Consider the following 13632-nt stretch of genomic DNA (forward strand, 5'->3'; position numbering starts at 1 on the left):
AGCAGGGAAGTGGGCAGGTGGGGTTCAGCAGCACAGGGCAGATAACGAGTCAGACTTGTAGGTAAAGAAAATCCTCGGCTCTGAAAGGACCTTACGTGCAAACATCTCTGCCCACGTCCATTTCTAACCAAGGTGGCAATGGACATGGGGGTTCAGGTGGCATTACTTTAGATAAACAGAGGAATGGAGTTTCTTTAAACAGGCATTTTAAAGTCATGAGTGGCTTCAACATCCTAAGGAGCCAGAGGAGTCAAGCACGCAAGGCCAACAGTGCAGGGCCATGTGGAGGATGGTGGGCGAACCAGAGCTGGCTTGGGAGCAGCACTGTGTCAGTATAAGTCTCTTGTCACCAGTTGTCATCGACGGGGAGACTGAGTACAGCCTGGCTTATCACATATCCAAGAGTAACCAACTGTGAGATATTCTGTACAAACAGCACAACATGCTGAGAAGGACCAGCTTTAGTCTAAGCTTGGGCCTCTGCAGACTCAGGACACTCCTGCTCAGTTAGGGCCAAGCCCCAGGAATAAGCCAACTGGGGAAGGTGCGCCAGCTGGCGTGACTGCAGCTCTGCCACTTACTGGCCATACCCTGCAGATGTTTGGGGTGTCTGGAGGCCTTACTGGTTGTTTCAATGGGGACTGCGCTACTGACCTTGGTGGGGAGGAGTCAGGGTTGCTGCTAAACATCCTACAATGCACAGGACGGTCCTGGACAGTAACGACTGATCCGGCCTCCACCCCTCAGGAAGGGCCATGTGGAGGCTGAGAGGCCCTGTCGCAGAGTACTGACAGTGCAGTGCTAGGCTTCCCAAGACTATTTAATTCATGTTCTCTGACACAGTGCTGGTCACCTCCATTTTCCATGTGAGGCAGCCAAGACTCAGAGAGGTGAATTCTCTGGCCCCAAATAACACAGAGATAGAGCTCCAATACAAACTCCAGGGCCAGCACCTTTAGCACAAATCTCACTTCCTTACCTGGAAAATGCACCTAATAATACACGGCCTGACACCTCACAGGACTGCTGCAAGAGTCTAACAAAACGGAACATGTGATGATGAGTAAGTACCTCCCACCTTCCCCCACCTCAGGGTTCAAGGTCATAGAATCCTGTCTCCCAAGAAGGTCCAGCCACACCTTCCTTTGTGTGCGCTCCTCACTTTGCCAGTGAAGTGGATGATGCAGAAATCTTCTTTGTCCTTCAGCTGCTTGGGCTTCTGGAACTTGGGGTGGGTGTCCTGCTCCTGCACCACGTTCTCCTCGAAGCTCTTTTCCGTGGCTTTGGGGAACCAGCACTCTTCATCCAGCAGGGCAAGAATGCCAGGGGGCCTGCATTGAGGGGGACACAGTATCCCACAGATGAGCTTGACCTGCAAACCTACCCATTGTCACCAGAAACTCCAGATTTTCACCAGAATGTGGGCAATTCTTCCCTCACCATGGGAGAAAAAAAGAAGCATTACTGAAAGCACTCAATTTAAGAGCTCTAGCTTAAAAAGGAACTTCTGGTATCCAGGCTACAGCCAACACAACTGAACCCAATGATCCATGACAGTGGTTCTCCAGTGAGTGCACTGGAAATCCTCTAGTGGGGTTGACTGGCTGTGAGGACCCCTGACCTATGTCCAGAGGCTGCCCTCAGTTGGTGCTCCAGGCCCTGGAGTTCCTTTCAGACCCTCTGCCACAAGCTCTATGGCTGCACAACTATGCGGTAAGTGGTGACATTAGAACAAAATTCTGGAAGTGCCCCCAGAGCCCCAGAACCTTCTGTGCATGGAGAGACCGACTCAGACAATGTGGGGACTGGCTGACAGGCCAGGAGCCACATGGGTTCTTAAAAAGGCTCATCAGAGAAGTGAATCATTCCATGTTAGGACTGTGGACAGTTGCAGCCCCACCCTCACCCTTATCCCACCTCAGGTAATGTTACCAAAAGGTATGTACGGGAGGGTCCCTCTGCTCGCCACTCAAAAGCCAGTAAACAGGCAAGTTGGTGGAAAGGAAAGTTTGCTTTATTTCAGATGCTGGCAACTCCAGGGGAGGGTGGTGGACATCTGTCCTGACTCCCCACACCCCCCGACAAGCAGGGGGTGAGAGCATTTATAGACAGAGTTGGGGGGGGTTGGGGTTACATGCAGAAACAGCACAGTCATCTCCAACAGTCATCTTCAATTGGTCATCAGTGGTCTGGCTTGCATCATCTTGGTTGTTTTAGGTACAGTTAATCTTCAGTTCCAGGGTGCACTTGTTCCCGTTTCTTTGTGGTCAATTCTCAGAATTGTGGCAGCTCAAGTCCTGGGTATAGCCTGGTCATCATGTAGTTAACTTCTCCACCTGGTGTTTTAGTATCTGTAAGACAGCTCACAGGATAAGGCTTAGAATATTATCTATAGCCCTTCAGAAAGAACTAAAGGTCCTTGAAAATCCTTAATGACTACATTATCTATCTCCTTATTTTGTTTTCCTTTGTTTCAGCATTTCTCACTTTTCTGATGAAATGTATTCTTTGATGAAGTTTTCCACAGGCAAAAGGTAGCAGAGGATATATTGGGGCGTGGGGGGATGGGGAGTGGGGGGCAAGGACCATAGGGTCCTGTTCCATTTCTGTAATACTTCAAAATGCACCAACTCTTCCTAGGCCACCTGATTAACTAACATTCAGTTCAGTTCAATTCAGTTAGTCACTCAGTTGTGTCCGACTTTGCGACCCCATGGACTGCAGCACGCCAGGCTTCCCTGTCCATCACCAGCTCCTGGAGTCTACCCAAACCCATGTCCATTGAGTCAGTGATGCCATCTAACCATCTCATCCTCTGTCATCCCCTTGTCCTCCTGCCCTCAATCTTTTCCAGCATCAGGGTCTTTTCAAATGAGTCGGCTCTCCGCATCAGGTGACCAAAGTATTGGAGTTCCAGCTCCAGCATAAGTCCTTCCAATGAACACCCAGGACTGAATCTCCTTTAGGATGGACTGGTTGGATCTCCTTGCAGTCTAAGGACTCTCAAGAGTCTTCTCCAACACCATAGTTCAAAAGCATCGATTCTTCTATGCTCAGCTTTCTTTACAGTCCAACTCTCACATCTATACATGACCACTGGAAAAACCATAGTCTTGACCAGATGGTCCTTTGTTGGCAAAGTAATGTCTCTGCTTTTTAATATGCTTTCTAGTTTGGCCATAACTTTCCTTCAAAGGAGCAAGTGTCTTTTAATTTCATGGCTGCAATCACCATCTGCAATGATTTTGTAGCCCCAAATATAAAGCCAACCCGTGTTTCCACTGTTTCCCCATCAATCTGCCATGAAGTGATGGGACCAGATGCCATGATCTTCGTTTTCTGAATGTTGAGCTTTAAGCCAACTTTTTCACTCTCCTCTTTCACTTTCATCAAGAGGCTTTTGAGTTCCTCTTCACTTTCTGCCATAAGGGTGGTGTCATCTGCATATCTGAGGTTATTGATATTTTCCCCAGCAATCTTGATTCCAGCTTGTGCTTCATCTAGCCCAGTATTTCTCATGATGTACTCTGCATAGAAGTTAAATAAGCAGGATGACAATATACAACCTTAACATATTCCTTTTCCTATTTGGAACCAGCCTGTGGTTCCATGTCCAGTTCTAACTGTTGCTTCCTGACCTGCATACAGATTTCTCAAGAGGCAGGTCAGGTGGTCTGGTATTCCCATCTCTAAGAATTTTCCACAGTTTCTTGTGATCCACACAGTCAAAGGCTTTGGCATAGTCAATAAAGCAGAAATAGATGTTTTTCTGGAACTCTCTTCCTTTTTCCAGCAGATGTGGCAGTTTGATCTCTGGTTCCTCTGCCTTTTCTAAGACCAGTTTGAACATCTGGAAGTTCGTGGTTCACGTACTGCTGAAGCCTGGCTTGGAGAATTTTGAGTACTACTTTAATAGCGTGTGAGATGACTGCAATTGTGCAGTAGTTTGAGCATTCTTTGGCATTGCCTTTCTTTGGGATTGGAATGAAAACTGACCTTTTCCAGTCCTGTGACCACTGCTGAGTTTTCCAAATTTGCTGGCATATTGAATGCAGCATCATCTTTTAGGATTTGAAATAGCTGAACTGGAATTCCATCACCTCCACTAGCTTTGTTCGTAGTGATGCTTTCTAAGGCCCACTTGACTTCACATTCCAGGATGTCTGGCTCGTGATCACACCATCGTGATTATCTGGGTTGTAAAGACCTTTTTGGTACAGTTCTTATGTGTATTCTTGCCACCTCTTCTTAATATCTTCTGCTTCTGTTAGGTCCATACCATTTCTGTCCTTTATTGAGCTCATCTTTGCATGAAATGTTCCCTTGGTATCTCTAATTTTCTTGAAGAGATCTCTAGTCTTTCCCATTTTATTATTTTCCTCTATTTCTTTGCACAGATCACTGAGGAAGGCTTTCTTATCTCTCCTTGCTATTCTTTGGAACTCTACGTTCAAATAGGTGTATCTTTCCTTTTTTCCTTTGCTTTGTGCTTCTCTTCTTTTCACAGCTATTTGTAAGTCCTCCTCAGACAGTCGTTGTGCTCTTTTGCATTTCTTTTTCTTGGGGGTAGTCTTGATCCCTGCCTCCTGTACAATGTCACAAACCTCAGTCCATAGTTTATCAGGCACTGTACCAGATATAGTCCCTTAATTTATTTCTCACTTCCACTGTATAATCATAAGGGATCTGATTTAGGCCATACCTGAATGGTCTAGTGGTTTTCCCTACTTTCTTCTATTTAAGTCTGAATTAGGCAATAAGGAGTTCATGGTCAGAGCCACAGTCAGCTCCCGGTCCTGTTTTTGCCCAGTGTATAGAGCTTCCCGACCCTTTGCTGCAAGGAATACAATCAATCTGATTTCGGTGTTGGCCATCTGGTGATGTCCATGTGTAGAGTCTTCTCTTGTGTTGTTGAAAGAGGGTGTTTGCTGTGACCGGTGCGTTCTCTTGGCAGAACTCTGTTAGCCTTTGCCCTGCTTCATTCTGTACTCCAAGGCCGAATTTGACTGCTACTCCAGGTGTTTCTTTTTTTTTTTTTTTTTTTTTTTTAATTTTATTTTATTTTTAAACTTTACATAACTGTATTAGATTTGCCAAATATCAAAATGAATCCGCCACAGGTATACATGTGTTCCCCATCCTGAACCCTCCTCCCTCCTCCCTCCCCATTCCATCCCTCTGGGTCGTCCCAGTGCACCAGCCCCAAGCATCCAGTATCGTGCATCGAACCTGGACTGGCAACTCATTTCATACATGATATTTTACATGTTTCAATGCCATTCTCCCAAATCTTCCCACCCTCTCCCTCTCCCACAGAGTCCATAAGACTGTTCTATACATCAGTGTCTCTTTTGCTGTCTCGTACACAGGGTTATTGTTACCATCTTTCTAAATTCCATATATATGCGTTAGTATACTGTATTGGTGTTTTTCTTTCTGGCTTACTTCACTCTGTATAATAGGCTCCAGTTTCATCCACCTCATTAGAACTGATTCAAATGTATTCTTTTTAATGGCTGAATAATACTCCATTGTGTATATGTACCACAGCTTTCTTATCCATTCATCTGCTGATGGACATCTAGGTTGCTTCCATGTCCTGGCTATTATAAACAGTGCTGCGATGAACATTGGGGTACACGTGTCTCTTTCCCTTCTGGTTTTCTCAGTGTGTATGCCCAGCAGTGGGATTGCTGGATCATAAGGCATGTCTATTTCCAGTTTTTTAAGGAATCTCCACACTGTTCTCCATAGTGGCTGTACTAGTTTGCATTCCCACCAACAGTGGAAGAGGGTTCCCTTTTCTCCACACCCTCTCCAGCATTTATTACTTGTAGACTTTTGGATCGCAGCCATTCTGACTGGTGTGAAATGGTACCTCATAGTGGTTTTGATTTGCATTTCTCTGATAATGAGTGATGTTGAGCATCTTTTCATGTGTTTGTTAGCCATCTGTATGTCTTCTTTGGAGAAATGTCTATTTAGTTCTTTGGCCCATTTTTTGATTGGGTCATTTATTTTTCTGGAGTTGAGCTGTAGGAGTTGCTTGTATATTCTGGAGATTAGTTGTTTGTCAGTTGCTTCATTTGCTATTATCTTCTCCCATTCTGAAGGCTGTCTTTTCACCTTGCTAATAGTTTCCTTTGATGTGCAGAAGCTTTTAAGGTTAATTAGGTCCCATTTGTTTATTTTTGCTTTTATTTCCAATATTCTGGGAGGTGGGTCATAGAGGATCCTGCTGTGATGTATGTCAGAGAGTGTTTTGCCTATGTTCTCCTCTAGGAGTTTTATAGTTTCTGGTCTTACGTTTAGATCTTTAATCCATTTTGAGTTTATTTTTGTGTATGCTGTTAGAAAGTGTTCTAGTTTCATTCTTTTACAAGTGGTTGACCAGAGTTCCCAGCACCACTTGTTAAAGAGATTGTCTTTAATCCATTGTATATTCTTGCCTCCTTTGTCGAAGATAAGGTGTCCATATGTGCGTGGATTTATCTCTGGGCTTTCTATTTTGTTCCATTGATCTATATTTCTGTCTTTGTGCCAGTACCATACTGTCTTGATAACTGTGGCTTTGTAGTAGAGCCTGAAGTCAGGTAGGTTGATTCCTCCAGTTCCATTCTTCTTTCTCAAGATCGCTTTGGCTATTCGAGGTTTTTTGTTTTTCCATACAAATTGTGAAATTATTTGTTCTAGCTCTGTGAAGAATGCTGTTGGTAGCTTGATAGGGATTGCATTGAATCTATAGATTGCTTTGGGTAGTATACTCATTTTCACTACATTGATTCTTCCAATCCATGAACATGGTATATTTCTCCATCTGTTAGTGTCCTCTTTGATTTCTTTCACTAGTGTTTTATAGATTTCTATATATAGGTCTTTAGATTCTTTAGGTAGATATATTCCTAAGTATTTTATTCTTTCCGTTGCAATGGTGAATGGAATTGTTTCCTTAATTTCTTTTTCTGTTTGCTCATTATTAGTGTATAGGAATGCAAGGGATTTCTGTGTGTTGATTTTATATCCTGCAACTTTACTATAGTCATTGATTAGTTCTAGTAATTTTCTGGTGGAGTCTTTAGGGTTTTCTATGTAGAGGATCATGTCATCTGCAAACAGTGAGAGCTTTACTTCTTCTTTTCCAATTTGGATTCCTTTTATTTCTTTTTCTGTTCTGATTGCTGTGGCCAAAACTTCCAAAACTATGTTGAATAGTAATGGTGAAAGTGGGCACCCTTGTCTTGTTCCTGACTTTAGAGGAAATGCTTTCAATTTTTCACCATTGAGGATAATGTTTGCTGTGGGTTTGTCATATATAGCTTTTATTATGTTGAGGTATGTTCCTTCTATTCCTGCTTTCTGGAGAGTTTTGATCATAAATGGATGTTGAATTTTGTCAAAGGCTTTCTCTGCATCTATTGAGATAATCATATGGTTTTTATTTTTCAGTTTGTTAATGTGGTGTATTACATTGATTGATTTGCGGATATTGAAGAATCCTTGCATCCCTGGGATAAAGCCCACTTGGTCATGGTGTATGATCTTTTTAATGTGTTGTTGGATTCGGATTGCTAGAATTTTGTTAAGGATTTTTGCATCTATGTTCATCAGTGATATTGGCCTGTAGTTTTCTTTTTTTGTGGCATCTTTGTCAGGTTTTGGTATTAGGGTGATGGTGGCCTCATAGAATGAGTTTGGAAGTTTACCATCCTCTGCAATTTTCTGGAAGAGTTTGAGCAGGATAGGTGTTAGCTCTTCTCTAAATTTTTGGTAGAATTCAGCTGTGAAGCCGTCTGGACCTGGGCTTTTGTTTGCTGGAAGATTTTTGATTACACTTTCAATTTCCGTGCTTGTGATGGGTCTGTTAAGATTTTCTATTTCTTCCTGATCGAGTTTTGGAAAGTTGTACTTTTCTAAGAATTTGTCCATTTCTTCCTCGTTGTCCATTTTATTGGCATATAATTGTTGATAGTACTCTCTTATGATCCTTTGTATTTCTGTGTTGTCTGTTGTGATCTCTCCATTTTCATTTCTAATTTTATTGATTTGATTTTTCTCCCTTTGTTTCTTGATGAGTCTGGCTAATGGTTTGTCAATTTTATTTATCCTTTCAAAGAACCAGCTTTTGGTTTTGTTGATTTTTGCTATGGTCTCTTTTGTTTCTTTTGCATTTATTTCTGCTCTAATTTTTAAGATTTCTTTCCTTCTACTAACCCTGGGGTTCTTCATTTCTTTCTTTTCTAGTTGCTTTAGGTGTAGAGTTAGGTTATTTATTTGACTTTTTTCTTGTTTCTTGAGGTGTGCCTGTATTGCTATGAACTTTCCCCTTAGGACTGCTTTTACCGTGTCCCACAGGTTTTGGGTTGTTGTGTTTTCATTTTCATTCGTTTCTATGCAAATTTTGATTTCTTTTTTGATTTCTTCTGTGATTTGTTGGTTATTCAGCAGCGTGTTGTTCAGCCTCCATATGTTGGATTTTTTAATAGTTTTTCTCCTGTAATTGAGATCTAATCTTACTGCATTGTGGTCAGAAAAGATGCTTGGAATGATTTCTATTTTTTTGAATTTACCAAGGCTAGCTTTATGGCCCAGGATGTGATCTATCCTGGAGAAGGTTCCATGTGCGCTTGAGAAGAAGGTGAAATTCATTGTTTTGGGATGAAATGTCCTATAGATATCAGTTAGGTCTAACTGGTCTATTGTATCATTTAAAGTTTGTGTTTCCTTGTTAATTTTCTGTTTAGTTGATCTATCCATAGGTGTGAGTGGGGTATTAAAGTCTCCCACTATTATTGTGTTATTGTTAATTTCTTCTTTCATACTTGTTAGCATTTGTCTTACATACTGCGGTGCTCCCGTGTTGGGTGCATATATATTTATAATTGTTATATCTTCTTCTTGGATTGATCCTTTGATCATTATGTAGTGACCATCTTTGTCTCTTTTCACAGTCTTTGTTTTAAAGTCTATTTTATCTGATATGAGTATTGCTACTCCTGCTTTCTTTTGGTCCCTATTTGCATGGAAAATCTTTTTCCAGCCCTTCACTTTCAGTCTGTATGTGTCCCCTGTTTTGAGGTGGGTCTCTTGTAGACAACATATGCAGGGGTCTTGTTTTTGTATCCATTCAGCCAGTCTTTGTCTTTTGGTTGGGGCATTCAACCCATTTACGTTTAAGGTAATTACTGATAAGTATGACCCCATTGCCATTTACTTTATTGTTTTGGGTTCGAATTTATACACCATTTTTGTGTTTCCTGTCTAGAGAATATCCTTTAGTATTTGTTGGAGAGCTGGTTTGGTGGTGCAGAATTCTCTCAGCTTTTGCTTGTCTGAAAAGCTTTTGATTTCTCCTTCATACTTGAATGAGATCCTTGCTGGGTACAATAATCTGGGCTGTAGGTTATTTTCTTTCATCATTTTAAGTATGTCTTGCCATTCCCTCCTGGCTCGAAGAGTTTCTATTGAAAGATCAGCTGTTATCCTTATGGGTATTCCCTTGTGTGTTATTTGTTGTTTTTCCCTTGCTGCTTTTAATATTTGTTCTTTGTGTTTGATCTTTGTTAATTTGATTACTATGTGTCTTGGGGTGTTTCGCCTTGGGTTTATCCTGTTTGGGACTCTCTGGGTTTCTTGGACTTGGGTGATTATTTCCTTCCCCATTTTAGGGAAGTTTTCAACTATTATCTCCTCAAGTATTTTCTCATGGTCTTTCTTTTTGTCTTCTTCTTCTGGGACCCCTATGATTCGAATGTTGTAGCGTTTAATATTGTCCTGGAGGTCTCTGAGATTGTCCTCATTTCTTTTAATTCGTTTTTCTTTTATCCTCTCTGATTCATTTATTTCTACCATTCTATCTTCTAATTCACTAATCCTATCTTCTGCCTCTGTTATTCTACTATTTGTTGCCTCCAGAGTGTTTTTAATTTCACTTATTGCATTATTCATTATATATTGACTCTTTTTTATTTCTTCTAAGTCCTTGTTAAACCTTTCTTGCATCTTCTCAATCCTTGCCTCCAGGCTATTTATCTGTGATTCCATTTTAATTTCAAGATTTTGGATCAATTTCACTATCATTATTCGGAATTCTTTATCAGGTAGATTCCCTATCTCTTCCTCTTTTGTTTGGTTTGGTGGGCATTTATCCTGTTCCTTTATCTTCTGGGTATTCCTCTGTCTCTTCATCTTGTTTAAATTGCTGAGTTTGGGGTGTCCTTTCTGTATTCTGGCAGTTTGTGGAGTTCTCTTTATTGTGGTGTTTCCTCGCTGTGTGTGGGTTTGTACAGGTGGCTTGTCAAGGTTTCCTGGTTAGGGAAGCTTGTGTCGATGTTCTGGTGGATGGAGCTGTATTTCTTCTCTCTGGAGTGTAATGAAATGTCCAGTAATGAGTTATGAGATGTCTATGGTTTTGGGGTGACTTTGGGCAGCCTGTATCTTGAAGCTCAGGGCTGTGTTCCTTTGTTGCTGGAGAATTTGCTTGGTATGTCTTGCCCTGGAACTTGTTGGCCCTTGTGTGGTGCTTGGTTTCAGTGTCGGTATGGAGGCGTTTGATGAGCTCCTGTCAATTAATGTTCCTTGGAGTCAGGAGTTCCCTGGAGTCAGGGTTTGGACTTAAGCCTCCTACTTCCAGTTATCGGCCTTAATTTTACAGTAGTTTCAAAACTTCTCCTTCTATACAGCACCACTGATAAAACCTCTACGTTAAAGATGAAAAGTTTCTCTACTGTGAGGGTCACTCAGAGAGGTTCACAGCGTTATATGGAGAAGAGAAGAGGGAGGAGGGAGTTAGAGTTGACCCAAATGAGATGAGGTGGAATCAATAGTGGAGAGAGTGGGCTAGCCAGTAGTCACTTCCTTATGTGCACTCCACAACTGGACCGCTCAGAGATGTTCACGGAGTTATACAGGGAAGAGAAGAAGGAGGCAGGAGACAGAGGTGGCCAGAAGGATAAAAGGGGGAAATGAAAAGGAGGGAGACAGATCCAGCCAGTAATCAGTTCCTTAAGTGTTCTCCACCGTCTGGAACACACAGAAATTCACAGAGTTGGGTAGAGTAGAGAGGGGTTAGGGAGGAGATACAGGTGACCTGGTGGAGAAAATGGAGAGTCCAAAGGGAGAGAGAGCAGTCAAGCCCGTAATCTCGTACACTAGTGAAAAATGGGTCCTGAAGATTGGGTTCTTAAAGGTACAAAATTGGTAACAAATACATAAAAACAAAAATTAGAAATCTAGAGTAGAGTTTGGAATTTCAAAAATGCGATGTTAATGAAAAGAAGAAGGAAAAGAAAGAGAGAAAAAACTAACAAAGAAAAACAAACAAGGTCGTGAAAGTAATAAAGAAACTACAGGTACAAAATTGATAACTAATACCAAAAAGCAAAAATTAAAAATCTAGAGTAGAGTTTGGAATTTCAAAAATACAACGTTAAAAAAAAGAAAAAAAGAAGAAGAAGAAGAAAAATAAAGAGAGAAAACAAACAAACCAACAAAAACAATGTCGCAAAAATTATAAAGAAAATACAGGTACAAAATTGATATCAAATACCAAAAAGCATAAGTTAAAAATCTTGAGTAGAGTTTGGAATTGCAGATATACGATGTTATATAAAAGAAGAAGAGAAAGAAACAGAGGAAAAAAAAAGTCACAGAAATTATGAAAAAAACTATAGGTACAAAACTGATAACATATATCAAAAGGCTAAAATTAAAAATCTAGAGTAGAGTTTGGAATTTCAAAAATACAATGTTAAAGAAAAGAAGAAAAAGAAAAAAGAAGAAAAAAAAAAAAAACCACGGTCAAAAAATTATAAAATATATATATGAAGTTTGCTGAAGAAGAAAAAAAAAATAGGGTCTTTTTTTTTTTTTTTGCAAAGTAATAGTTATAAAAGTGAAAATTAAAGGACAATAGAGGACTTAAAAAAATTTTTTTTTAATTAAAAAAAAAAAGAAAGATTGATCGTAAAAATAGTAAAAATATATCTAGGTCTTTCTCTGGTTTTGTTGTGAGTATTGTGGGTTCAGTTCATTTTTGGCAATTCCTTAGTCCGACTTATATTTCTCAAGATCTATAGGCCCCTTCCTATGTAATCCGTAGTAACCACAGGGTTTTAATCTATGGCCTGTAGCTTCCAAGGCATTTCCCTCTGTTATAGCTTCTTCTGTTTGCTGGTCTCTTCAGTGTCTGGTTCCCGCCCTGACACAAAGGGGATGGTTGAGGACACTATTTTTTTTTTTTTTAATTTAGGCTCACTTGTTCAGCCGCGCTGTGGGGAGGGAGGGAGGGATGCTGCAAACAGATAACACTGGCGTGCGCTCGCAGTGCCTCAGCCACACTGGGTCTGCCCCCACTCAGGGCGCGTGTAGCCTCCCTGCCCACACTGCTCGGGCTCTAGGTTGTTCCGCCGGGAACAATCAGAGGCCGGCCCTGGGCTGAGCTCCCAGGTCCAAGCCGCTCAGGTTCAGGCACTCGGGTAGTCCTCAGAGGCGCAGACTGGGTTGGGCCTGCGTTTTGTGTTCTTCCCAGATCCGAGCAGCTCAGGTGATGAGGTGTTTGGCGGGCGCCAATGCTGCGACTTATCGCCTCCCCGCCACTTGGTTATCTGGGTGTAAAACCAGCGCACCTTCTCAGGCAGATGTTGACCATCCAGACCCCCAAGAAGTTTTAGTTAGCAAAGAGGCCTGCTTACAGTTTTATAGATAGTGTCTCTCTGGGGCTGCGATTGCCCCCTTCCGGCTCTGGCTGCTTGTCACCGGAGGGGGAAGGTCTGCAGCCGGCTATCTCTGTTCAGTCCTTTGTTCTGTGCGCGGGCCTGGCGGTGTCTTAGGTTAGGGCTGGCTTTTCGCGTGGTAGATATCCCACAGTCTGGTTTGCTAGCCCAAATTATTTCGCTCAGATCGCGCTCAGGACATTCGGCCGGATTCTTACTCTAAGGGACACAGCCCGCGCCGCACTTCCCTGCCCAGCCCCCGCTTGCTAATGCCGTGTGCAGGCGTCTGCGCTGCTTCTCCGCTGGGGGAGTTCCCGTAGGGCTCACAATCCGCGATTTTTAATTGTTTATTTTTTTTTTCCCCTCCCTTTTATGTTGCCCTCTGTGCTTCCAAAGCTCGGCACAGATTCGGCAGTGAGAGGGTTTCCTGGTGTTCGGAAACTTCTCTCTTTTTAAGACTCCCCTCCTGGGACGGAACTCCGTCCCTCCCTCTTTTGTCTCTTTTTTTGTCTTTTATATTTTTTCCTACCTCCTTTCGAAGAGTTGGGCTGCTTTTCTGGGTGCCTGATGTCCTCTGCCGGCATTCAGAAGTTGTTTTGTGGAATTTACTCGACGTTTAAATGCTCTTTTGATGAATTTGTGGGGGAGAAAGTGTTCTCCCCGTCCTACTCCTCCGCCATCTTGGCTCCTCCTCTATCCTCCAGGTGTTTCTTGACTTCTTAATTTGCATTCCAGTCCCTTTTCATGAAAAGGGCATCTTTTTGGGGTGTTAGTTCTAAAAGGTCTTGGAACACAAAGTGATGTTGCTGTCAGGGTTTTCTGATCTGTAGCAAAGGAAGTCCAGTTTGGTTCTTATCTCTAGGGAAAGAACTTTGATCCCATCTCTTCACAACAAGTTTTTTAAAAGTTAGCATTAATTGAG

Source organism: Bubalus kerabau, chromosome 1, assembly GCF_029407905.1.
Source record: "Bubalus kerabau isolate K-KA32 ecotype Philippines breed swamp buffalo chromosome 1, PCC_UOA_SB_1v2, whole genome shotgun sequence".
Classification (NCBI taxonomy): domain Eukaryota; kingdom Metazoa; phylum Chordata; class Mammalia; order Artiodactyla; family Bovidae; genus Bubalus; species Bubalus kerabau.